General features: G+C 38.3%; 1 long non-coding RNA gene across 1 annotated transcript; it reads left to right on the forward strand.

Moving 5' to 3' along the window:
- Window positions 1-19084: 19084 nt before the first annotated feature.
- Window positions 19085-26611, forward strand: LOC138912434 (uncharacterized). The gene is made up of 4 exons (XR_011417983.1): window positions 19085-19231; window positions 19287-19361; window positions 19417-19570; window positions 26469-26611. It is a non-coding gene; the product is annotated as an uncharacterized lncRNA (long non-coding RNA).
- The last annotated feature ends 218 nt before the right edge of the window (window positions 26612-26829 follow it).

Genomic DNA, 26829 nt, shown 5'->3' on the forward strand with positions numbered 1-26829 from the left:
ATTAGACCTAGTACGATCCGCAATTTGGGCCGCACTATGCCCAAAGTCAACACATTTAGCGTGCGCAATGTTCTCACATAACCAGCAATTAACAATAGGCTGACGAGAAGTGATTTTGCCACTAAATTGGCAACCAACAACACAGCAAGCAGACATTGTTACAAGTTAAAGTAAGATAAAAAATGTAGAATGTAGAATGTAGAGAAATTTAAACAGAAAGCTTTAGATGAGTGCCAACAAACAGCTGTGTGGCTATGAGGGCGCCGAGGAAATAAAAAGTACGATAAGAGGAAAGAAAGAGCGCGATAAGACCAAATCAGCAAAGAACCGTTAACTCGAAAATGAGAGCCGGTTACTGAAGTTGGGAGATGAGTAGAGCAAACGGTGCGAGAGAGCGCCAAAACAACAATGTAAATAAAAAACAACAACAATGCACAATGCACTCGCGTCGTTAACTATTTTTCAATATCTTTATAAAGACGATGGTTTTAACACAAATCACTAATTTGCATTCAAAAGGCGGGCTCAACCAAGTTGAGAATGAAAACTTGGGGAATATAAAAAACCAAAAAAATCGACACTAAGCGAATAAATGTGGGAGCGAATGTAAAACACGTCCATATACAACAGAGAGAGAATCAACTGATTAACTAAGAGATGCGGGTGTTTTATTGTACTAATTTGTACCTCACACGAGGCTCCTAATTATTTTAGTAATTAAAGTGATTTTTTTTGGATTTTATGTCAATCCGTTCTGGGTGAAATTTGCTACTGACCGTTTTTTATATATCCTATTATATTAATTTAGATAATGCACGGAAAGACTTTTTTTGTAAAAGGAAATTCTTTATGACATTTATGACACAAGGTGACACGATGATGGATTTTCATAAGTGACATCCCAAAAGACAATTCTAAATGTCACACGTGAAAACATACGTGAGATGTCACGGGTAGTGACATTTTATATGACAAATTCGTATAAGGCACTGGTGATATTACCGGTGACTTTGAAAAAATTTCATTTGAGCTGTCCTGAGTGAAATAGCGGACATCCTATAAAATTTTCTTTATGTGGTGTTGTGTCACGAGGGACAAATTACCTGTTACTGGTGATTCACCTGGTTATTCACAAGTGAAAATTGACTTCTGGAACTGAAGGGTTGTTACTTTTCATAAATCTTTAAAGGTGTGGGCGCCAGCCACCTTTATAAATCATTTAAGGCGATTGTAGGCGTTAGAGTGGGCGTGGCGCTCGGCTGAAATAAACTTGCACTGCGTAGGACGCCCAAGAATATGTGTGGTAAGTCCCAACTTTTTAGCTTTTCTACACACAAAAAAAAACTTGGTAAAATCAACTGTAATAATTGTCAAACAGGCCACAACCAGCAAAATTGTCAATTCTACTAAGTAAATAGTTATTCCACAACAACAAAATACCCACAATTAGCAAGGACAAACACCCAAAGCCAAAACAAAATACACGTAACTATTTTAATAGTTACGTAACTATCTTTGTTGGTCAATTTTACCAAGCAAATTTTTTTGTGTGTAGTTTCCGAGATCTCAGCGTTCATCCAGTCAGGCAGATAAACAGACATGCCTAGATCGACTCTTCTAGTGCTGCTGATCAAGAATATATATAATAAAATGTTTGCACCCTAAGTTTATAATAAAACAAACTTTATTAAATTTATTTTTAAACTGGTTACAATTAACACTGACTGTCTTTAGACAAGTCTCAAACTAAACTCGCTTCTTAACTTAAACTTCTTTGACGATCATACCTCGGTTTTGAGCTTTAGAGCTTTCTATGAGTGGAATTAGCTTTAATTGAGTGGGTTTTATAATTGCCCTTTGGATTGTTGATTGATAATGCACCGGCGACTCAATCCGATGGTTTAGTCTAAATTTATACAATAAGTACAATAAAATGCTTATAATAATGATTACAAAAGTTGTTAAAGTGATTATTTGGAATACATTATAATATTTTGAGTGTTATTCTATTATTTCATTCGTTTGAGTATAACAAAATGGTTCTAACTTTGTCGCATTGTTATTTACGTAAACGCTCTGTGTGTTATCTAAAATTGTATTTGAAAGAGTGAACTAAACAATTAAGTATTTCAACAAGGTTACTTCCAACTATAGAAATTTCTTTATTAATGCAATTTTAATTTAATAATGTTTTAGGGGTATTTCATGTCAATAAAATATTTGGTTCAACATAATTGATTTGGAAATTTTGATATGTTTTGGTATACTTGCATTCAGTATTTTCTTGTTTAATTATGCCATTTATACATTCGTCAAATACAATTTTTCCTGTTTCTTTGTTAAGGGGAGGGTAGGGTCTTGCAAAAGAAAAAATCGATTTTTTTAGAATTATTTTCTTGTAGATTAACATCTTAAGATTAAACAAAAAAAGTTTTAAGTCAATCGGACAAAAACTTTAGAAGTTATGCTAAATCTAGTACCCTAACCTCTATGACTTTGGGTACGTAAGTGCATCTTTAAGTGCGTTTTTCTCGAAACCACGTTTCGAAAGTCTGTGTTCATCGGCATTTCTAAATGGCTCAACCGATAGTTTTCAAATTTGTCCCTAGTAAGCTTTTTTTTATTTTTTTACTTTAAATATTTTTTATTTTTAGGTAAAAAACGCATTTTTGACTTTGGACTTTCAAAAAAAAATTGTTAAAAAAAAAAAAATTAAAAAAAAGGCTTCCCAGGGGGCGGTTTTTTTAATTTTTAAGCGAAATGTAAAAACAAAATGGAAATGAGATAATTTTTAGCGGAGGCACAGTGAACACAGCAAAACGCATTTTTTAATTAGTGTTCCAGCAAGCGCTTTGTCACCGATTTATAAGCCGATAGTATCGGCTATAAAAATTAGTGGATGTTATTAAAATGGCACTTACATATATATTAAAGGTTTGAATTAAATTCATCCAACCAGTTTTTATAGAAAAAATCGCAAAGTTAGTTGATTTTTTGGTGCCAACGACACTACCCCAACGACCCTTTCATCGAGATAAAGAATAATTTCAAAAACGGGCGATTTACCTATCTCTGAGGGAATATGGGAAATGATCAAAATTTCATTTGTCAGTTTTAAGCCAATTGGATGTTTTGATTTTCAACAAATTTTTCAGGGTTCACGTTTTTTAAATAATCATGTTTTAATAATTTTGGATTGAATAAACCTAATCTTGTCAATTGCATCCTTATCTCGATATCTTTTACGTATTCTGTAAAGTGTTGTAAATTAAATATTAAAACGCTGGTTGTTCCCTTTCTTCGTCTGCCTTTAATTGATTGATTACTTCAATTCCATTACTTCAATTCCAATTCTTACTGCGTTTTGCAAATGTAATTCCGTTAATTTCTCTTTTAAGTTTTTCTACTAGATATCGGATTTGTATTACGTCATTAAATTCATCAGCTTCTTTCAAAAGACTTTCAAAAGTTTGTTCAGTTTTTGTTATGATTACACTTAGATAATGATATTCATAATTAATCGGGATATCTATTGATCCTGTTTTAAATACAAGATATTCATTTTGGGCCTTAATGGGATTTATTTCAATGCTCTGCCCGATTGTTAGTTGAATTATAGTTGTTAGTATTATGCAGAAGGTCATTGTTTTCATTAAGTTGTTGTTGTTGGGTCCGTTCATTTTCTTCTGCTTGCCTGGAATTATCGTCGTATTTACTTTTATTAATTTTCTTCTTCTTTTTAAATTTCGATTTATAATGAATAATCTTTCTTCCTCTATTTGTTTCCTCAAAGTGTTTTTCGTCAATTTTTCTCAAGGTTCCTGTCTTGTTAAATGGATTTGTAGTTTTGGACTTTACTAAAGGTGCTTGTCTATATTTTGTGTCTATTTCGTAATCATGACGTTTTTCATTAAGCTTTTCAATTCTATTTATTTTCTTTTCTTGTGTGTCGTAATTAGGGGTTCCTGCATACATAAATATGTTGGCTGGTATTTAATTTGTAGCATTATGTTTTGTTTTATGATTATAAATATACAGAATTAATTCAAATTTGGTATACCTGTTTTCAATGTCCGGTTCACTTCCTATGATTCTCAGCTTCTCATTTACCATTTTATGAAATCTTTCTACGTCCGATATACCGCTTTTAGTTGTTGTTACTTGAATTTGAACTCCTTCTGAATTTAACCAATTGTGTAAAGCTACACACATAAATGCTGAATCCTTATCTGCTTTGATTTCTTGTGGTTTTCCCATTTCGTTAAATACTTTCATGATTGCTCTTTTTGCTTCTAACCAATCCCTACTTGTGACTTCTACTAAAGTAGCAAATTTTGAGTAAACACCGATACATGATAAAAATTGTTTGTTACTCACCATATAAAAATCCATGACAAATTTCTCTCTTATATTTTGAATTTCTGGTGTAAGTTCAAATGATATAATATATTCAAATTATGTGATATATCTTCAAGAGTGGTCAACCAATTTGGGTAATCTTTTCGGAATTAAATAGTTACATGTCTCTTTTATACAGTCGTTTTGGAAAATTCAATCTAACTCAACCACACGAGGAGGTGGGCGCATTCAAAATTTTAAAGGCACAGCAAAGTTTAAAAATCTTCATTTGGGAACAGCGTTTAAAAATTAAATAAAAATATTTTCTTCTACAATGCATTTTTGATCCAGAGACACCTTAGGTCCTTAATTTTTAGGACACTCATCAGGTTTTTGTGAATTGTTTTGGAATTTTTAAAATGGTTTTTCTTACTTCCTTCACAGTGACGATTCACAAACAGTGCCCAAACCTGTCACAGTTTTAAATATCATAATTCTAAACTATCTAAGTAGTTTTGCTCTCAGTATAAGCACATGAGCGTAGCCTACTAATCTTTGGGGGCTGAAATGCCTGAAGTGTAATCCCCCTCCAGCTTTTAACTAACGTCCATGTATAAATATTTTTAAAGCAAGGGTCACTTGTGCTCAAAAATAGTTATGAGTTACATAAAATAGTAACAGGTTTGGGCACTGTTTGTGAATCGTCACTGTGAAGGAAGTAAGAAAAACAAATTACCAAAATTGGTTAACCACTCTTGAGATTTATATTAAAAGACGAAGAAAATTTGTGATTTTCTTAAATTTAAGATACCGCAAATACCAGAGCTGATGGACTATAGACGTAGTGGCAACTTAAGCTTAAAAAATCCTCATTAATCGAAATAAAATAGTGGCAGGGGTGGACATGTCACATTTTGTCGGCCTGTGTTATATTCTGAATTAATTTTTGATAATCAGGGAAATAATATTTTTCTTTAAACCATTTAGTAGTTTTTTCGATTCCTGGATGTGAGAGGTCTTTATGTCGTTTCAATATTTTTTCTTTAAAGTCTGCATTTATGAGTATGTCTTCAAGTCTTGTCGTACATCTTACTAATTTCGTCAAATGACTTGCGTTTATAATTTCCACATAAGCTTTTTGGAATATAAGGAAATCTGCATCATTGTGGAAATATATTGCGCTCTTTTTAGTACATGGGTATTCTTTAATTATCTCTTTTGCTAAAGTTTCCGTCATTTCTTTATAAATAATTTGAATTTTTAATTTGTGGAAATAATGCGTTACTTCTGTTTTATCTTCATCTCCTTTAATTACTTCAATTTGTCGGGAAAAATAATTAAATGGTCTCTCGGTTATAGAAATATAGTTCTGGTTATCTTCTTGAGCACTGTGTGCTGTTGCGTTTCCACTCAATATCAGCTGTAAACATATTTTCTCCTATTTTTTTTCTTTACCAGGCAAATATTTAATCTGAAAATCAAATTCGTTTAATTTTATTTTCCATCGTTGTAGTTTCATATTTCGTTTTTTTATGTTATTCAGCAAGACTAAAGGTTTTTTCAAATGCTTCTATGTAAGGTTTCTCTTTAGTATTGATTGTGGCGCCTGTCTTTAATTTCACTGTCATTGGTTTTACAATATGTGCACAGTCTGGTATGAATTTTTGATAAAATCCACACTATCCTAGAAATGATTTAATTTCTTTTGGAGATTTTGGTATTGGAAAATTAATAATGGCACTTATCTTTTGTGGATTTGGTTTAATACCTGTAGAAGTTACTACGTGACCTAAAAATTCTGTTTCCTTTTTCATGAATTCACATTTGTCTAGTTGTAATTTTAAATTTGCATCACGTAATTTTTGAAATACCTTTCTCAGTGATAAAATGTGTTCTTCCAATGAAGTGGAAAAATTATAATATCATCTAGATATACCAAACAATCTGTATAGATTAAATCTTCTAATAAATTGGTCATACATCTTTGGAAAGTGGCGGGGGCGTTTTTAAGACCAAATGGCATTCGTGTGTATTCGTAATGACCATGTTTTGTTAAGAATGCTGTTTAAGCTATTGATTCTGGTTCCATTTGAATTTAATGGAATCCTTTGGAATCCTAAATCAATGGTAGTGAAATATTGACATCTTCCCAATTTTTCAAACATTTCATCCATTCTGGGTATCGAAAATTTATCATTGATAGTGATCTCATTTAAATCTCTGTAATCCACTACTAATCTAATATTTAGCCCTCAATTAGTTAAAGTGCAGTTCTCTCTGTAATTTACCTAAAATACAACGCCCGGCCGGTCCGCACAATAACCCGAAAACAGTCCAGTGTATTCTCATTACTTCCTATCGTCGCGATCGCCGAGTGCTTTTTGTATCTCCCCCACAGCTTGCCATCGGCTACTTGCAACAGCCGCAACGCCTACGGAAGCTGCCTTCGATCTAGAGGAAATTTGCGACGCCCCCGTTCATTTTTTGGTCCTTCGAGCCGGATTGCTCCAGCAGATAAGTGCCAATATATTATTTTTATTAACTGCTGGTCGACAGTCAGCCATCCGAAAACATAATTCGTTTGCCTTTCTGTACGATTTGTCTAAAATCCAGGTCCGATTTAATCCGACAACGGCAGTTAGTAAATTACAATTCCAATTCCGTCCTTTATTTCTTCGTCTCTTTCAACGTACGGCCATATTGCCTATTTTCCAATTCCTTTTCTTGTGCATATTGATGTACACGTTTTCATATTCGTATTTGGCCGTACATCCAGTAAAAATACGTCCAAAATCAAATCGAAGAAATTAAAAAATATAAATCCAAATAAAAGTGTTCAAATAAAAAGTCAAGCGTACAGTGAGAAAGAAAAGTCAGTGAGCAGTGAAAAATAAATTAAATTCCTAATTTAAATTCAAATTAATTTCCCACAAAACGGGAACCGAAAAATTAAGTGTTCCGCCAATTTAGGCCCATAAATACTGATACTGATTTTATTTATATGATTTATTGTATATCCGCTGTGACAAATATTTGCATACATTATTCCAAATCCAAATCCAAATAGAGTCCTTAATAAATCGAAAATTTACAACACATACCCGCCGGCAAAATTTAAAATAAAAATGTTTCGCCATATTGATTACCTGTATAGTCCACATCTCTAAAGATTATAAAATGAAAGACCGATTTTTAGAGGGATACGACCACAGCCTAAACCATAAGAGCTAGAGCAGCCAAATTTTTTCACAGTATTCCATTGGGAGCGTAGGCGCCCACTAAGGTCCGACATGTCCCTTCCTAACCTTCCTCTTACTTGCTTCAATTTTTCCTTTATTATTTGGACTGCTTCTCCAGAAAACCTTACATTCTCAACATCGGTCAACGCTTTTTCCATTTGCTTTATATTTTCCTGATAGTCTTTTAGATTAATGACATGGTTAAATACCTTTGATCCCATAATAACTCTTGCTCTCCCTAAATCCAACTTTGCGATTGTCTCTCCTTCCTCTAACTTTCGAATGTCCAGGGTCTGTCCGTTGATCAAAATTCATCTGTAATAATTAAAACAGTAATTGTTAATTTCGAATTCTTTTTCTTAACTTCGACTTGTGTATTTTTTGTTTCCTCTTTGTCCTACACGTATCCCCCATGTCTTGCTCGATTTCATGAGCTGTAAACCTAGGTGTTAACTTATTTCTTCTATTTTCCTTCCTATAGACAATATCTCTTTCCAGTAAGTCTATTGGCTCCTCTCTTTCCTTGTTTAAATTCTCCGTCCTTTTTTGCTTTGCCTCCTCCAACTGTTCCTGAACCTTCTTATATAATTCCTATCTATATTCATTGAGCTTTCTTAAATACTCGTGCCCTGTTTCAAAACTTATTTCATTTTTGAAAACATGAGTCCTGCCCGAAAAGAGTTCAAACGGCTTCAATCGTGTGGCTGTATGAATAGAGCTGTTATATGTGAGGAACACTTCGTCTAAAATTTCCTCATGTTCGCACTCCAATTTTAAGTCCTTTCTAGTCTTCAAGATTATTCTGTATGTCTCCGTCAGTGTTGAATGCAGTCTTTCTACCGTTGAGTTGCTGGACGACTGTTGGAAGGACGTCACATGCAACTCAATGCCATACTGCATACAAAAGTCTTTGAACAAGCTCGACGCATATTCAGCCCCTTGGTCGCAGATTATTTTTTTCGGGACACCATGTTGGCTCACAAATTTCTTCATCGTTTTCACAATATTTATGCCATCTCTGGTTGGTATTGTGTACCCGACTGCGAACCTAGAGAATTTGTTTATGATTGTCATAACATAATTTTAATTTATTGTATACAAGTCGGTATGTATGATGTCTAGTGGTTTCGACGGGGTCTCCGTTTTTTGATACACCACTTTAGGCGGGTGCCTGTCATACTTCAACGTGTGACAGATCTCACACTTATTTATGACTTGTGCAATTCTATTCTTCATATACGGAAAATAGATTACACGTCTCATTTCCCAAAAAGTTTCGTCTATCCCTCTGTGGTTCTTTGAATTATGGTACCTTTCTATTTCATTTCTTTGTTCATCAATACTACTTATTTCCGGCATAAACGTCAGACATCTCACAGACCACTCTTTCTAAAATATGCTTCGAAGATTTTTTCTATTTCTCTAAAAATTTCATCCGGAGCAAAAATTGCACACATTCTATGTGGCTTTAATATTTCCTTCATGATTTTCGCGACCTGTTCTCCCTCAAACTTTGGTTCAGTTATCACCCTTCTGGTTTTATTTTTAAAGGGTGATAGCACCGTCCTGACTGATTTCGGTCCAATTTCAAATATGAGTTGAATATTAAAATCATTCAGTGGTTTTTCTGCCACCTGAATTCTTTCCTCGGTACCTACTCCCCTGCGGTCTACATCTGCACAGGTGGCCTGATTTGACTCTAGCTCGATATTGTTAATTGGTAACTCTATTCTGCTGAGTGCATCTGCTACTACATTCTGCGAACCCTTCTTATAAACCACTTCATAATCATATTCCAATAGTTGCAGCTTCCACCTCACTAACTTGGAATTGGGCTCCTTAAAGCCCATTAACCAAGTCAGTGGACGGTGATCTGTGACTATTGTGAATTTATGGCCAAACAAATACGGCCTGAAGTGTTTTATTCCCCAGACTATTGCCAACATTTCCTTCTTCACTGTGGAATAGTTGACCTCTGCATTATTTAGGGTTCTGCTACCGAATGCTATTGGTCTGTCACTCCCCATTGTCCCTTGAGACAACACTGCACCCACGGCAAAATTGCTCGCATCAGTCGTCAATATAAACGGCATTGAAAAATCTGGGTATCTTAGGAGGGGGTCATTACACAGTAAGGTCTTGCAGTGTTCAAACGTTCGTCTATATTCATCGTCGACCACAATTTGTTGTTTCCCCTTCAGCCTCTTTGTCAACGGTTTTGTCACCCTCGCAAAATCCTTTATGAATTTCCTATAATACCCTATCAGCCCCAAGAATGACTTAATTTCCTTGGCTGTCTGTGGTAATGGGAAACGCTTAATGGCCTCAATCTTTCCTGGATTTGGTTTTACCCCTTCTTGAGTCACCACATGACCCAGGTATTCTATCTCCTTCGTGAGGAATTCTGACTTGTCTATCTGTAGCTTGAATCTTGCTTCGCTCAGTCTACTAAATACGGTTTTCAAGTCCTGCATATGGCTCTGTAATGAGGGCGAATAGACTATTATGTCATCCATGTATACCAAACAGATCTTTTCAACTAACTCCCCTAGAATATTGTTCATTACCCTTTGAAAGGTAGCCGGGGCATTAGTTAGTCCAAATGGCATTCTCACATACTCAAAATGCCCATTTTCCGTCGTAAACGCAGTCTTCGCAATGACTTTCTTTTCCATCTCCACTTGGTGGTACCCACTTGCCAAGTCCAACACTGAAAAATACATGGCCTTGCCTAACTTATCCAGTACCTCATAGGATATCTATTCTTCACCGTCTTCTCATTAAGCTTCCTAAAATCCACTACTAACCGCTATTTCTGTTTCCCTGACAAGTCTATCTTCTTGGGTACCAACCAAACTGGTGCACTCCATGGCGAGTGACTGTGCCGTATAACTTCCTGATCCAGTAATTCCTGTATTTGTTTCTTTATTTCATCTCTTTGTTTCAATTTCATCTGTTGTGGGGATTGAGTTTGTTACCACATTGGTAAAAGTTAATTGTTTCCCTTTTGAATGAAAAATGTCCGGGGATTGAGAATACAGTTTTTTTAAGCTCTCTACCTCCTCTTCGTTCAAATGGTCAGTTGCTAGTTTAGCCTGTACCTCAGTGTCGTCGCTATCCATTACGTTAAAATTACTGTCGAAATCCTGTTCAAATGGTACCAGCATTTCCATTTCTACAAAGTCATTCTTGTCATATGGTATTGCTGGCGATGGTGCCTCCAAATACAACTTCTTCTTGCTGTCCGTAAAATTTGACACTTCCAATTCTGCCTGTCCCTTCTTTGCTTGGTAGATCCCGCCGGTAACCTGTACTCCTTCTTCTACTACCATCGTATTTAGCAGAAACGTCCCGTTATTCATTGTGACCGGTAACGTTATAATTGTTTTCGATGCCTCCTCCAATGGATGCACCCCTGTAACTCTATTTGGTCTCAGTTGGACCGGAATCTTTCCATTCTTTGTCTCCAAAAATAAATTTTGTAAATCTAACTTAGCATCTACTCTCCTAAGTATATCCATACCTATTAATCCATCAAAATAAGAATGGAAATTAAATAAGTAAAAATCAAAAGGTTCTTTATCAAATTCGGAAAATTTAATATCCTTGGTCTCTCATTTATACCATGACTCCCTATCGGCGTCTTAATTATAAAGGTCTTCTCAAGCCTTACTTTCCTGTCCTCCCTTGTAGCCCCAGAGTCAATCAAAAGTTTCAGCGCTTCTCTCCCCCTTCCATTGATTACAATGTAAGGCAACACTGATTTATGGGTATCCTTCCTTATAAACCCCGTTTGCTTCCCGAGGCGCTCTGGCGAAAATCCTCTTCGTCTATGATGTTGCTAAGCTCTTGGTCAGCCTCTCTTTCTAGCGTATTAATCTGCCCCTTCCTCGAATTCCCAGAGTGCCATTGCCTTGCACTTCTTGAAGTCGACGGAGAGCATTCCGCTACCTCTTGTTTCGGCATAATTGCCCGACTGTTGATGTTCGAGCTACTTCCAGTTGACTGCTCATCCTGACGCCTATTTGTGTCTGTCTCTTCCCTATTCCACTTGTAGTTCTCTCTTCTGTTAGCGCCCAGCATCTGTATCGATCGTTATAGCTAGTATTACCTCTTGAGTAGTAATTATTGAATCCTCTGTTCTTATTATATCCCTGATTTTTTTGTGTGCCGTAGCTTCCGGTGTCCTTCCTTTGTCCTCAAATAAATATCTCTTTCCCGAACAGCTATTTCATACGCCTTCTGCAACGTGTTCGGTTCTCTACTCCTAACTTTACTACCCAAGTTGCCTTTCAGTCCCGTAACAAAAGCTTCCAGGAAAGTTGCCTCATACAGCTTCTTCTTCGTCTGTAACGCCGTCTGGTTAGTCTCTGTCCTGTCGATAATATTACATAAAGCCTTATGTGTGTTTGAAATCTCATCATAAAAAGCTTCTACCGTCAATTTCCTGTTTTCAAATTGATTCAATTCCCTCAATAGATCTGGTTCTGATCTTTTGTCTGCGAAATGAGTAATAAACAGCTGTTTAATCTCATCCCAATTCAATCTCGAGTTAGACTTTACCAGAACGTCGTCTGCCTTCCCTTGAATTTTATTTCGTATCTGTCTCAACACCAAAAGTCCCTGGGGAGTCTGATCTGATCCCCTAATCATTAACAGAATTTCGTCTGCATTCAATATAAACTCATTAAGCTTTTCCGCACTGCCTTCATACACGTGCATCGACCTAATGACATCAGACAGTTTAATTCCTCCTAACATGTCTACCACCGGTTGCTGAACTATCGCTTGGTTCTCCATGCCTTGTACCTTATTTTTATCTTCTGTCGGTATTAGTGTTGTCGTTTCTACCTGACTTTGTTCCGTGATTGTTGGCAAACTAGCAGCCCTTTTTAAGACTCTATTCCTCGTCAATGGCCTTAATGACTCCTTCACCTTATTGAGCTTTGACATTTATTTCTCTGTTTTTCTTCTTTAGAATTGTATATTGAGTTTATCTTACTTAATTGTACGAAATATTACTTAATATATTTTCTTCTCTTTTTCTTCGATAACTTAAAGTACTCTTATCTTTCTTCTCCGTATGTGTGTGTACCCTTGTCGAGTAGTATCCAACTCCTTAAAATATCCCTGTGTCTTCTTCTTCGTGTGTGTGTGTGTAGTGTGCTCAATTTCTGAAAAATTTGTTTATTGATTATTTGTTTCAAAATAGCAATTTTTGTCTTTTTTATTTCTTGAATAGCTCCGGAAGTGTATTGTGCTTCATTTATGAAATCTTTCTTTACTTATTCTTGTTCTTATTCTTTCCTTTTTTTTTTTTCTCTCGTTCCGAACACTTTTGGGCGATGCAGTGGCGTCGAACTTCACACCTTACTTCTTTAAAAATTCTCAAATTCATTCTTCTTTTTTTTTTTTTCTTTAATTTTTAATACATAGAATATCTCTTTTTCTTTGCAAATCGCCGTGCTGAAGGTAACTGGAATACTTGCGCGATGCAGTTATTCCAGCCACGAGCGGACAGTCACTCTGCGATCTGCATTCTCTTCTCTTCATTTTTTTTTTTCACCATTTCTGTTTATTACAATCACTGTGCCGCCGCTGGCCAAAGCTCCTGCGCGATGCAGTTGTCTCGGCTGATAGCGGAAAGACACCATGTAATTTGTCCTCAATTTCCATTATTTCTACTCTTATAAACCAACGTGCTGAAGCTAACCAAAATTCCTGCGCGATGCAGTTATTTTGGTCAAAAGCGGACAGACACCATTGATCTATATTTTCGCGCACATTTACTTTGTAGACTGCATCTTAAAGTTTAGGGTATACACCCGGCGACTCGTTCTCGACATTTTTTCCTCTTGGTTTGGTTGGTGGGTGACGCAGCACGTTCGACATGGAGGTTCGATGCAACTCGATCGAACTAAGTGGTTGTTACAGCAAGTTCGACATGGAGGTTCGATTGTGACCCCTTCTCCCCTCATCGTTGTCCGCCTTGCTCTTAGCCTTTCCTAACCCCTACGCGTTTTTCCTCTTTCTTCCATTTCTCTATGTTGGTACCACTTCTCACTTCCTTCACTTTTCACTTTACATACTGTCCAACTAGGATCAGCAATCCAACGATAATCCACATGGCTCTCCTCAGTCCTCTGGGTATCTTAGGGCCTCTTCCTGACCATGCTGTCTTCCAGCTGAGGGTGCCGGCTGCGCCAGTTAACTAGATGATCCAGGAGCGGTTGTCCAGATAGAATTATGTCTCCAGTATGGTAACAGCTTTTAAGTCTTTTAAAATAAGAACTGCACTTCTTTCCTTCTTTGAGTTTGAATTCAGATTAAATTTATTGTGGCGTGATGGTCCGAATGGAACCTCAGCCCAGAAAATATATGTGTATATTACAATGGTATATGTGTGTTCTCTTAAATGCTAACAAAGTGTTTTTTATGTATAGTTGCTCGAGCGGGAATACATCCTGCCTGTTGCTGACATTGCAGTTTATGTGTTCATATACGGGGTAGCTCGGGGAGGTTTAGGCGGTGGTACCGATACGGTAACTCCCGCCGAGAGAGCGAAACCCAGAGAGCGGATGGCAAGAGAGCGACGGCCGAGAGAGCAGCAGCAAAGAAAACTGTCGTAGGGGAGGGGTAGTGCTGTGGGGAAGGGGGAGGGGAAAAGGGCAATTTAAGTTAAAATTTGTTTTGAATTTTAAAAACTTTAACTGCTGTTCCGATTAATTTAATTTTGATCAAAAGTCAGTCCTGTGGATCAAATGCTTAGGTTTTATTTAAAAAAAAATATTTTTAATTTTGTAGCAGAAGTAAGAGCCTTATTTAATTTCCACCATGGAAGAAGATAAAAAATTACTACAAATTCTGTAAACAAAGCCAAAATGTTTCCAAGTTAAATATCTTAAGATTCGAACTTTAGCCCAAATACGTATGTATATTTGGATATGTTTTGATTTGTACAATACATGTACAATACAATACATACAGAGTCAAAATCTGCCAAGTGGGCCACCCCTGTTCCGAAGGTCCGATTTTCATCGAACTTTTTTACTTTTCCGGTTCACAACGAAAATATAAGAACTTCATTTGAACGGTTTTGCGAAATTTTGAGTTTTACCGGAGTTATAGGGGTCAAAACATGGCATTTTTGACACTTTTTCGAAAAAGTTGCACTCAGTCATTAATTCATAACTTCGGAAGGGTAAGAGTTATCTTTATGATGTTTTCACTAATCGCTCAAGAATTATTATGGCTTTCCATAAAAAAATGTAAAAAAAAATTAAAATTTAATTTTCTTAAAAATAAATCAACATTTTTTTTTAGTTTTTATTTTTTTCAGTGTTCTTTACCAGCTATAGAGTTTAAAACCATTTGAAAATGAAGTTTAATTCATTACGAAAAAGATCCAAAAAAAAAAAGAGTGGCCCGGACAAAGGTTCAATAATATCGATTCAACAATATCGATTTAAAGAAGGGCGCACAGCGGTTTTCCACCCAAAACGACAAGAAGTGCCTCATTGACAGCTGCAGTCGGCTGACGCTACGCGCGCAACGGCATGTGTTGACCAGCCAATTTTCACGAGCAAGCCTTTTTTGTATGGAAAACCGCTGTGCGCCCTTCTTTAAATCGATATTGCGAAAAACCTTTGTCCGTGCCACTCTTTTTTTTTTTTTGATCTTTTTCGTAATGAATCAAACTTCATTTTCAAATGGTTTTAAACTCTATAGCTGGTGAAGAACACTGAAAAAAATAAAAACTAAAAAAAAATGTTGATTTATTTTCAAGAAAAATAAATTTTAATTTTTTTTTACATTTTTTTATGGAAAGCCATAATAATTGTTGAGCGATTAGTGAAAACATCATAAAGATATCTTTTACCGTTATGAAGTTATGAATTAATGACTGAGTGCAACTTTTTCGAAAAAGTGTCAAAAATGCCATGTTTTGACCCCTATAACTCCGGTAAAACTCAAAATTTCGCAAAACCGTTCAAATGAAGTTCTTATATTTTCGTTGTGAACCGGAAAAGTAAAAAAGTTCGATGAAAATCGGACCTTCGGAACAGGGGTGGCCCACTTGGCAGATTTTGACTCTACACACAATGTGTGTTTATGTTTCTACTTGAAAGTCGATAATGTGCTCAAATATAAATAAAACAAGAGAGAACGCTATAGTCGGGTTGGTGTACCGACTATCTAATACCCGTCACTCAGCTAAAGGGAGTGCGAACGCTGTACTCGGGTTGGTGTCCCGACTAATAATCGTAACTCAGCTAAAGGGAGTGCGAGGGAGATAGATATATAAATTTTGATTGCGTATAACTTTTTAATGAATGGTCCGATTTGAAAAATGTCTTCTACATTTCGATAGGTATAAATATACACAACAAAATTGCATTTTTACTTTTCGGAAAATTAAAGATGTGGGCGCAGGACCCATTTTAAAATCGTTAGTCGGCGATTGTGGGCGTTAGAGGGGGCGTGGCGCTCGGCTAAAATAAACTTGCGCTGCTTAGGAAGCCAAAGAATATGTGTGGGAAATCTCAACCTTCTAGCTTTTGTAGTTGCTGAGATCTCAGCGTTCATACAGACGGACAGACGGACATGGCTAGATCGAATCGGCTGGTGATCCTGATCAAGAATATATATAGTTTATAGGGTCGGAAACGCTTCCTTCTACCTGTTACATACTTTTGCACGAATCTAATATACCCTTTTACTCTACGAGTAACGGGTATAATTATTCATTTCCTTTCAGCCAATGCAAAATTTGACAAGTTTAATTTTAATAATTATCAATCAAATGTGGAATCGGAAAATAATAAGTTAGTTCGCTACTTTTGTGTATACAAATGTTTTCGTTTCATTCAAAACCACAAATTTTAAAACAACAAATTACAATTTACAAAAAAGTATACATATTTCTACGCAAATTAAAATTGCATTGTAATTGATAAAAAATATACAAGTTCACCACTTTTACTTGGATCACATTCATTTATTATATTTGTTTAAACAATCTGAATTAAATATATGTTTTTAAGGAATCTAAAAAGATTATATATATTTTCATCGACGATTTAACAAATTAATATCGCAAGTATTAGAAGAGGCGTATGCAAAAAATACACTTGCTCTCCTTTGCCACAATTCGATTTATGGGAGTGAGAAGCAGGCAATTAGAAGAGGGCTATTTTTATTATTATATATATTAAACTTCCTTTGGATTTAGTTAATTTAGAAACATCTCATTGCTCTATTTCAAAGCAATGTAATATGACTGCGGTGTTTAAAGATTGTACGTTTATTGTTTGGGATGAGTGCACCATGTCACATAAAGGTTGGCTTGAAGCCATAAATAGAACCCTGCAAGATATTAATGAGAGTACTATGTTGATGGGTGGTATTACAGTCCTGCTAGCTGGAGACTTTCGCCAAACCCTTCCTGTTGTGCCAAGAGGTGCAAGAGCTGACGAAATAAAGGCCTGTTTAAAATCTTAATTTTTATGGCCACAGATAAAAAAACTAGCGCTCACGAAAAATATGCGAGTGCACTTAAAATGAGACAGTTCTGCAGGAATTTTTGCCGAAACTTTTTTAAAAATTGGGAATGGCGTCCATCCAACAGTTGATGGAAAAATAGTTATAACATCACGCTTAGGAAATGTAGTCAAAAAGATCTTACATCCAAAATATTTCCTGACATTTATAACATATCAAGTAAAAGCTTATATTGGCTATCTGAGCGCGCCATTTTGACAACGAAAAATGAAAGAGCAACCACTATTAGTAATTTATTGCTAAACTCATTTGATGGTTTAGAATGATGGTCTTCTATAAATCGGTCGACTCTGTTCCTGATGCTGATAATGCTGTTCATTACCCTGTTGAATTTTTAAATTCTTTGAATCCTCCAGGAATGCCTCAGCATAATATGTCTCTTAGGATTTAAGTCCCCTAAAGTTATGCAGTGGGACACGATTGCAGATAAAAGGTCTTCATAAGAATGTAATCGAAGCAACAGTATTTTCGGGATGCGCGAAGGGGAAAAAATCAACTCAATGTAACCCATGTTTATGTTTAATTCATATTTAATCATATTTAATCCCTAAAACCAAAATACTCGCCATATTATTATTATTATTACCTGTTTATTTATTTAATTATTTATGTATATATATCTGTTACATGTAAAAGTCCTTCGGTACCGTGGGTAGGTTATTTCAATGTTAGAATTTAAGAGAAATTTTTGAAAAAAATACAGTGAGAAAGGAAATGAAGCTGTCAGAGTAGACATTCGTGTTGGGGGGTGGGATGAAGTAGACAAGGTAACACGACCCACACTTAAAATTTGGGAGATGTGTCCGAGGACACTCTCATGGTTGGGAGGGACTCCCTGGACTACGATTTTAGCAAGGTAGTCCAATCCAGAGGTTCCAAAATCCGTCGCAGAAAATTTAGTCGTCGTTTAAGTTGAAATCCCATTTTGTTTTTTTTGTTTTGTCTGCTGCGTGAACGTGATCTTGGTTGTTCCCCTCCCTGGGAAAGACTTTGCATAGCCGGCAATGAACCCGCGCGAAGAGCAGGACATAACAAATGGCGCCCAATCTAAAAATAAAAGTAAAGTAATGAAATGGAATCAATAAAAGTGAAAAGTCAAACGTAACGTAAAAAGTAAACACTCACCAGGATAATGTCCCAATAGAAAAAGACCTCGGAACCCATCTGTTTGGACCGTGGGCAGGCTGAGAAGGTCAAACCCATCGTAGCCGCAGTTGGAAATATTCCGAAAGGTTCCTTCTACTGAGTACAGTCCTTCATGAGATAGTAGATAGTAGTAGATAGAATAAAAAAATAAAGCAGTTATCTTTTTAATATGTTGTCTGAAGTAAAGTATATTTGTAATAACTTATCTAAATCTGTTGTCTTTGTGTGAAATTGGTGTGGTCCATGTACACTCCCTGTAGTTCTCAAGGGGGCCGGTTGCACTTTCGGGGTAGAAAAGGGATCGACCATTAGGGGCAATAGGTGGTGTGTGTATTTTTTACAAGAGCAAAAGAGTTATCGGAGAGTGAACACTTCTATGTGAACACTTCTATATGAGTTAAAAAAATTGTAAAATGAAATTTTTGACAAGTATATAATGATTTTAATAACGAATACAACTTTATTTTGTTTATATAAAAAACAAATTTTAAAAAAGTTCAAATAATAAAATAAAAACTTAATAATGAGATAAAATAAAATAATAAATGATAGAATTTTATTTCTTTTTATATTAATTATATTAAATAATGAGCAATTTAGCTGCAGCAATATTTTTAACTATAGCGGTGGTTCAGTAGCAAAACGTTTTCTTTCCTTCCATAACAAGCGGATTTTATTGGTGCTTAGATATAAAAAATAAATATATAAGTACCTAATTTTATATACATAGAACGTAACAAAAATAATATTAGCGAATGTTTTTATTGCCATCGATTATACGATATCGGTAGTCGCAATATTAATCGTAACGGATTGCCATAACTACCCAACCCCGCTACCATCACTAACCCAACGTTTGCGCCAAATTTTGTAAGCATTGTATTTAATTTGTCTTATTGTACATTTAAAGTGTTATATTTTGTTGTGATCTGAAGTGTCGTCAACAGGTGAGTAACACCATGAGTTGTGCAAGTGAAATACCTAATAATGTGTGATATTTAGCCATGAACAGCAACAGGCACATTCGTCGATTTGTTAAAGAGGAGAAGGAGAAATAGTGGTGCAAAGGACTCCTACGTAAGTCTTTTTTTTATTGATATAAATATGTTAGTGAAATTTTCTTCCTTTTTAGATTAAAGCCATGAGATCGTTGTTGCTGCCAGAAGGGGGTTTACAAAACTTGCGGAGGGTTCTCACGGATGAGTTTGTTGTGGGATTTAATGTTAAAGGCCTTTCTGGAAAAAAAGCCGTAAACTCCTTTACACATTTCTATGGTGCACTTCACGGTAGGTTATTTTTATAACTGTATTTTTTAAAATACACTTAGTTTCTTGATTCAATTTCAATCTATTTACTTAGAATGCCATCTGTCTTTAATCCTATTTCTTTCTGTCTTTTTCTGCTTTTCACTTTTAAAACATGGTTTGATGTAAACAGGCTTGTATAACAAAATCTAAAAATATATATTTAAACCCATGCAGAGGGAATTATAATTTAGTCCAGAAGTTTGTTACGCAGTAAAGGAGACCTTTTCAAACCTATAAAGTAAATCCATTTAACCATGTCCGTCTGTCTGTCGGTTCAAGTTTTAAAAGCGTGAAATAAGTCTACATTTTACTGTTGGTTACTTGGTCTGAAGAACTTGTGAGATGGTTCCGAAGACGCCTAGCTGGGGCGACCAAGCGGGTCGCAGGTTGCGGATAGCGGACGACCTCAATCGAGGCCAACTGTGAATAAGCTGGTGGTAGAAGTCAAGCACGGAATCGTGGACAGAAACCCCAGCAAATAAGCGGTCCCGGACAACCAGCGGGTATCTTGCAACGAAGCAGTACCGACGATGCGATTTGTTCAGCCGCATCTAAACAGTTGCTTTACACAAACCTTAATATCCCTCACACACTGCCTACCCACTTCCTCTCCCTAACAACATCTCACTCCGGGCCGGACTACGGTGTAATTCGGACCGTGCCAAGAGTCAGCCTGGCTGGGGGCCCGGATCAAAAACTAGCCCAGTCTCAAACGGTGGGCTCAGGGAGATGGCGACCCCCTGTTCTACCTACCGCCTTACCCGGGTACCGCGGATCTCTGCCCGGGCGGACCTTTCCCCTTCTCCGCAGCTCGTGGGACCAAATATGGAATCATTAAATAAAAATAACAATAAATCAGAGACGGGTACTCTCAACAAACCCAATACTGCAATGACGAACGTTGGCTCCGTTGCAAACACCAGTAAGGCTCAGAAAGGGCCTCATCCCAAACAAGGGGTGATGGGAGACAGAAAGACTGTCGCAAACGCCTCCGCTATGCGCGCATCTGCGCCTAAACCAGCGGTAGACGCAGCAAAGTCGATCGGGTCGACCGCTGGTGTTCAGAAATTTACATACGCAGAGAGACGGATGGCCGCCCAAACCCTGCGTTCACATGCCAGAAGCAAAGTCGCCACGCCTTCGCCCGAATGGCTGAAGAAGGTTGAGTGGGCCAGGACGGTGTTCCCAAACTATGGGCAAGGAAACACCCAACAGGAAGGTGCCCAGGTGAAGAGGCAACGCTCCGTAGAGCTGCCTGGTCCGTCGGCGAAGAGATCGAAGATCCAGCCGTCGGTCTCCTTTGCCGAGATCACTAAAGATCGGGTCCTTCTGGGACTCATTGACAGGGGAAATCCGGAGAACAGGATCCCCAAAAACAAATGGAAGGCGGTTGAGTCCCAGCTGTCTCTCATATGCCTGCGTATGGTGCGCGAGAAGCCCGGTTCATCGCCTTGCTGCATGGACGCGGGCTGGTACCAGGGCAGTGTAAAGGTGGTTGCCTGCGACAATCAGCGATCAGCTGATCTATACAAGCAGGCGACAGCGCAGCTAGGTGAAGTCTACGATGGGGCGAACATAGTCGCACTAGATTGGTGTGACGTCCCCAGTAGACCCCGAGCTAGAATTTGGCTCCCAGCAGCTATCAAATCACCGGAGGATATCCTCTATATGTTGCAAGAGTGCAACCCACATCTCCCCACAAAAGACTGGAAAGTCGTAAAGGTGGAGGAGCATGCAGGTGATGTAAATCAGGCGATCGTGGTGCTAAACAAGGAGTCGGTCGCTCCCATAGAGGCTGCTCGGGGAGTGCTCAATTATGGCTTCAGAGCCATACACATTAAGATATACAAAGGGGACTCCAGTTCCAAGGGAAGCCCTGCCGGCAACCCAGCTGAGCAGGTACTTGCGGAGGAAGTGGAGGCCCCTGGTATGCCGGAGGACGGCTACTCAACCGACTCATCGCTGAGCAGAGAGTTGCGAGCGCTGGGACCGGCAATCGAAGAAGTGGACCTGAGCGATTCGGAGGCCGACGTTACTGTGGTGGAGGTTGCAGCTGGGGATGTCGCTAAGACTCCTGCAGATCAACCTACACCACAGTAAAGCAGCGTCCGCTGCCCTATTGCTTCGCCTTGCCAAAGGCGAAGCCGACGTGGTCTTAGTTCAGGAACCTTGGATAGCAAGAGGCAAGGTTGCTGGGCTAGGAACAAAAGACTACAAGCTTATGCTTGACCCCAAACAAGGTAAAATTCGAACCTGTATTTTAGCCAAACGGCATCTTAGTACATTTCTGCTTCGCAATTACAGCAACGGAGACAACACGGCAATAAGCCTGGAGCTGCAAAACGGCTCCATAAGGATGCTATCGGCCTACATGGCTTTTGAAAAGGTAGAACCCCCAGACGCGCTAGTCAGAGGACTGGTACAAGAATGTGAAGAGCTTAACAAAGGTTTGGTGATAGGATGCGATGCAAATGCCCATCATACCCAGTGGGGCTGCCCTATCAACAACGACAGAGGTTAGTCTTTATTTGATTTCATTCTAAATTCGAACTTATTTCTTTGTAACAGGGGCAATACCCCTACTTTCATAACAAAAACGTGCCAAACGATCATAGATCTAACCCTGGCATCAGATTCACTCGTAAGCACAGTCACAAACTGGGCTGTCTCCAACGAGCACTTATTCTCAGATCACAGGTTTATAGAGACAACTTTGTCTCTAGTGTCACCTGCGCCGGTCAGCTTTGCCAACCCCAGGCGGGCAAACTGGAAAAAATACAAAGAAATTCTATCGAGCTTCCTCCCCAGGGAGCCACCAGACAGCACTCTTTGCACTCAGGAGCTAGATAATATAGTAAACAAATTCACAGCTGCATGCCCGCTGGGGAAACCAAGGGGAAAGAAAAAACCTCCTTGGTGGACCCAGCAATTATCAATCCTCAGAGCCAAATGCAGAAGCCTGTTCAACAGAGCGAAAGCTACAAATGAGGACATTAGCTGGCAAAGCTACAAAAAGGAACTAGCCACATACAAAAAGGCCATCAGAAAAGAGAAGAGAACTGCGTGGCAGAACTTCTGCTCGGATATTGAAAAGACAACGGATGCCGCAAGGCTCAGAAAGATACTTTCTAAGACAGCCGTATCGATGGGCTATCTCCAAAAGGCTGACGGATCATGGTCGGACTCTAGTGAAGAATCCCTAAACCTACTCCTAGACGCTCACTTCCCAGGGAGCCTGCAAACAGGACATCCCCCAGGAAGACACACTTGAGAAGGAATAAACTTAAACCTCCTACTATCAGACCGTAATATAAACTGGTCCATTCATAGTTTTAAACCGTACAAATCGCCGGGACCGGACAATATAACACCAGCACAAATTCAGCAAGCAGGACAGCTAGCTACAAACTGGCTGAGAAAAATTTTCCAGATCATTCTTGCAGTAGGAGAACTACCTACAGCGTGGCGGGAAACGAAAGTCGTTTTCATCCCTAAAGCAGGGAAGGCCACCCATACTACAGCGAAGGATTTTAGACCGATAAGTCTGACATCATTCCTGCTAAAAATATTAGAAAGACTGATTGGTCTACACATCAGAGACATCATTGACCCGACGCAGATATCAAAGGCGCAACACGCATACACCAAAGGTAAATCGACCGAATCGGCGCTACACTTGGTAGTAAGCAACATCGAGAAATCACTCAGTATACAAGAATACACCTTGATCGCCTTCCTTGACATAGAAGGAGCTTTCAATAACGTGCTTCCCACGGCAATAACAGAATCCCTCACTGAACTAGGGGTTGAGCCACCGCTGGTGGGGCTGATCCACAAATTGCTGATAAGCAGACTGGTCACGGCCACACTAGGGACCTCTACCCAGACTAGACTAGTGAACAGAGGCACTCCGCAAGGAGGTGTACTTTCACCCCTCCTATGGAATATCGCGGTAAATAAACTACTGCGGATTCTCGAAGGAGGAGGCTGTAAGATAGTGGCATACGCAGACGATGTCGCTATCATTTTTAATGGTAAGTATCCACAAACGCTATGCGATCTTATGACCGCAAAACTAAAGATACTATCGGAATGGACTACAAAAAACGGACTTGGGGTAAATCCCTCAAAAACGGAACTTTTCACAAATAGATACAAAATCCCAAAACTCAACCCACCCACTTTAAACAACTGTAATCTCTCTTTTAGCGATCACGCAAGATACTTGGGGTTAGTATTAGATAAGCGTCTTAAATGGGGCTTAAACAACCAAGAGAGAACCAAGAAAGCGACCATTGCACTTTACTCTTGTAAAAAAGCAATCGGGCTTAGATGGGGTATGTCCCCTAAAATCGTCAATTGGATATACACAGCGGTAGTCAAGCCAATCCTACTATATGGAGTGACTCTGTGGTGGACCGCTTTACACAAACAATGTATCCTAACTCCCCTTAACAAAGTACAGCGCATGGCGGCTTTGTGTATTAGTGGAGCCCTTCGAACTACCCCAAACGAAGCGCTGAATGCGATCTTGAACCTCCAGAGCCTGGACTTATTAGGCATGGAAAGGGCGAAATCGGCAGCCATTCGACTAAGGGATACGGGGCAATGGAAATCCCAACTGTATGGTCACGCTAAGATTCTTCAGCATGACAATTTGGTCCCGCCAAAAACGGATCTATGTAAAACCCGTGAATACAGACACACGCCCTTCGAAGCTATGATCCCAGGTAGGGAAGCATGGGATCGGGGCCGACCGGGCTCAATTGACGCAATCTGTATATATACAGACGGCTCCAAACTCGACGGACACGTAGGTGGAGGCATATACTCCGAGCAATTAGAGATCAGGCAGTCATTCAGACTTCCCGACCACTGCAGTGTCTTCCAAGCGGAAGTGTATGCTATAATGGAAGCACTCGTCTGTTTAAGGGGCTTAAACACCCAAAACAGGCACATAAACATATATGGGACGTTCCATGTCAACCCGGCCACCCCACTTTTTTTTTTTTTTTGTATGTGGACAGTACCACATTGATTGCAAAGCCACTTGCTTCCAATAGTTTACCTCATACCTATTTTGTCAATGTTACCACTCTTTCGCCGTATAATCGCGTTGAAAAGAAAACACAAAATCATTTTTATCCTGCGAACGGAAGAAACAATTGGCATGGTTCAAAAACAGAAAAATCTGTCTTTCCATAGCCGATTACAAGAAAAAAAATAGATTTTATTAGACCGTAGATGACCAAGCGATAGCGTTTTTAAAGTCTAAAAGTAGGATTTCGTCCGAAGGGCCAGTCTGCAAAAATACCATTATATTTTTCTCAGAAAGCCCCCTATTTAACGGATTTTATGCCACTGGTTTCAAAGTGGGATCTCTCTTGAGGAATTAGCTATGAATTCTTTTCATTGATTTGTTAATTTTTTCCAAAGCATATACGATTATTTTATATTACTTATTAGTTTTTTCTGACAGTTAACTACTACAAAAACGTGCAAAAGAATTCATAGCTAATTCGTCCAGAGAGATCCCACTTTGAAACCAGTGGCATAAAATCCGTTAAATAGGGGGCTTTTTGAGAAAAATATAATGGTATTTTTTCAGACTGGCCCTTTGGACGAAATCCTACTTTTAGACTTTAAAAACGCTATCGCTTGGTCATCTACGGTCTAATAAAATCTATTTTTTTTCTTGTAATCGGCTATGGAAAGACAGATTTTTCTGTTTTTGAACCATGCCAATTGTTTCTTCCGTTCGCAGGATAAAAATGATTTTGTGTTTTCTTTTCAACGTGATTATACGGCGAAAGAGTGGTAACATTGACAAAATAGGTATGAGGTAAACTATTGGAAGCAAGTGGCTTTGCAATCAATGTGGTACTGTCCACATAAAAAAAAAAAAAAAAAGTGGGGTGGCCGGGTTGACATGGAACGTCCCATATAGTGATAGCCAAGCGGCTATTAAATCAATATACTCGACGAATACAAACTCCCGAACAATAGCAGACTGTCGCAAATCTCTTCACGAGATGGCTAGTCAGTTTACTGTCAGCCTTATATGGGTTCCGGGTCACCGGGATATCGTAGGCAACTGTATAGCAGACGAGCTAGCCAGGCAAGGCACCACCATACCTCTCCTTCCAGGAAAGGAGAATGTTGGCATGCCTTTGGCTACCTGTAAGCTAATTATTAAAAACCATTTCTGCAAATTAGCCAACACCAATTGGCAAAACACACCGCAGTGCCGAATCTCTCACCAGACATGGCCTGCAATAAACAATAAGAAAACATCAGAACTACTGAATTTCAGCCGCACAGAGTGTGGCATGCTAATTCGAGTACTGACAGGCCACTGGCTCGTTGGCGCACACGCCGGCAGGCTAAAAGCCCCTAAAAATGACTTCTGTAGAAGCTGCAGGGATGAGGAAGAAGAGGAAACGGTGGAACACCTACTCTGTTCATGCCCAGCCCTATGCAGGCTTAGACTGAAACACTTAGGATATCCTTTCATAAATGACCTGACCGAAATTTCGCAGATTAATCTGAAGAGTCTAAGCTCTTTTATTAAATCCTCCGGATGGGGGACTTGCTGATCGACCAACCTACAGGCTGACCCTTAACGGATAGGGGACCCAAAAATAGAGATCATACGGTACCACAATGCACCCACAGAGGTCTAAGTGTGCCAGGCTATAGTCTAGCAGCCGTCCTAACCTACCTACCTACCTACTGTTGGTTATTCTTATTTTATATTTATGCTTTTCTAGTCACAATTTTATTCCTGAAAGCTGCAAGGGTTTTAAAACTTTGGCTTGCCGAAGTTAGTTTCTGTTCTCATTTTATTTTAAAACACTAAAATCTTATTTTTTTTTAGATATTGTTTCAGAATCTGGTAATGCAGAAATATTGATTCCCAAGGCAATTCAATTGCAAAAGAAACGATTTTTTAAAAATAAATCCAAATCAAATAATAACAACAATGAGGAACTCAACAAAAACGTGTCAGCAGAGGAATTTGTTCAATAAATATAAATTAAAAAAATAGAAAAATTGTCTACTTATAATACAATAAATTAATTTCACAAAAAGTATTTTTTCTTGGGAAGTTTCATAGCATTCAGCTTTTTTGGTATTGAAAACACCAACCCCATTTCATACCCCTTTTCGCCACAAAAGGGACCGATAGGTGGTCCCATTTAATACCCCTTTTCGCCACACAAGGGACCGATAGGTGG

The sequence above is a fragment of the Drosophila takahashii genome, chromosome 2R (assembly GCF_030179915.1).
Source record: "Drosophila takahashii strain IR98-3 E-12201 chromosome 2R, DtakHiC1v2, whole genome shotgun sequence".
Taxonomy (NCBI): domain Eukaryota; kingdom Metazoa; phylum Arthropoda; class Insecta; order Diptera; family Drosophilidae; genus Drosophila; species Drosophila takahashii.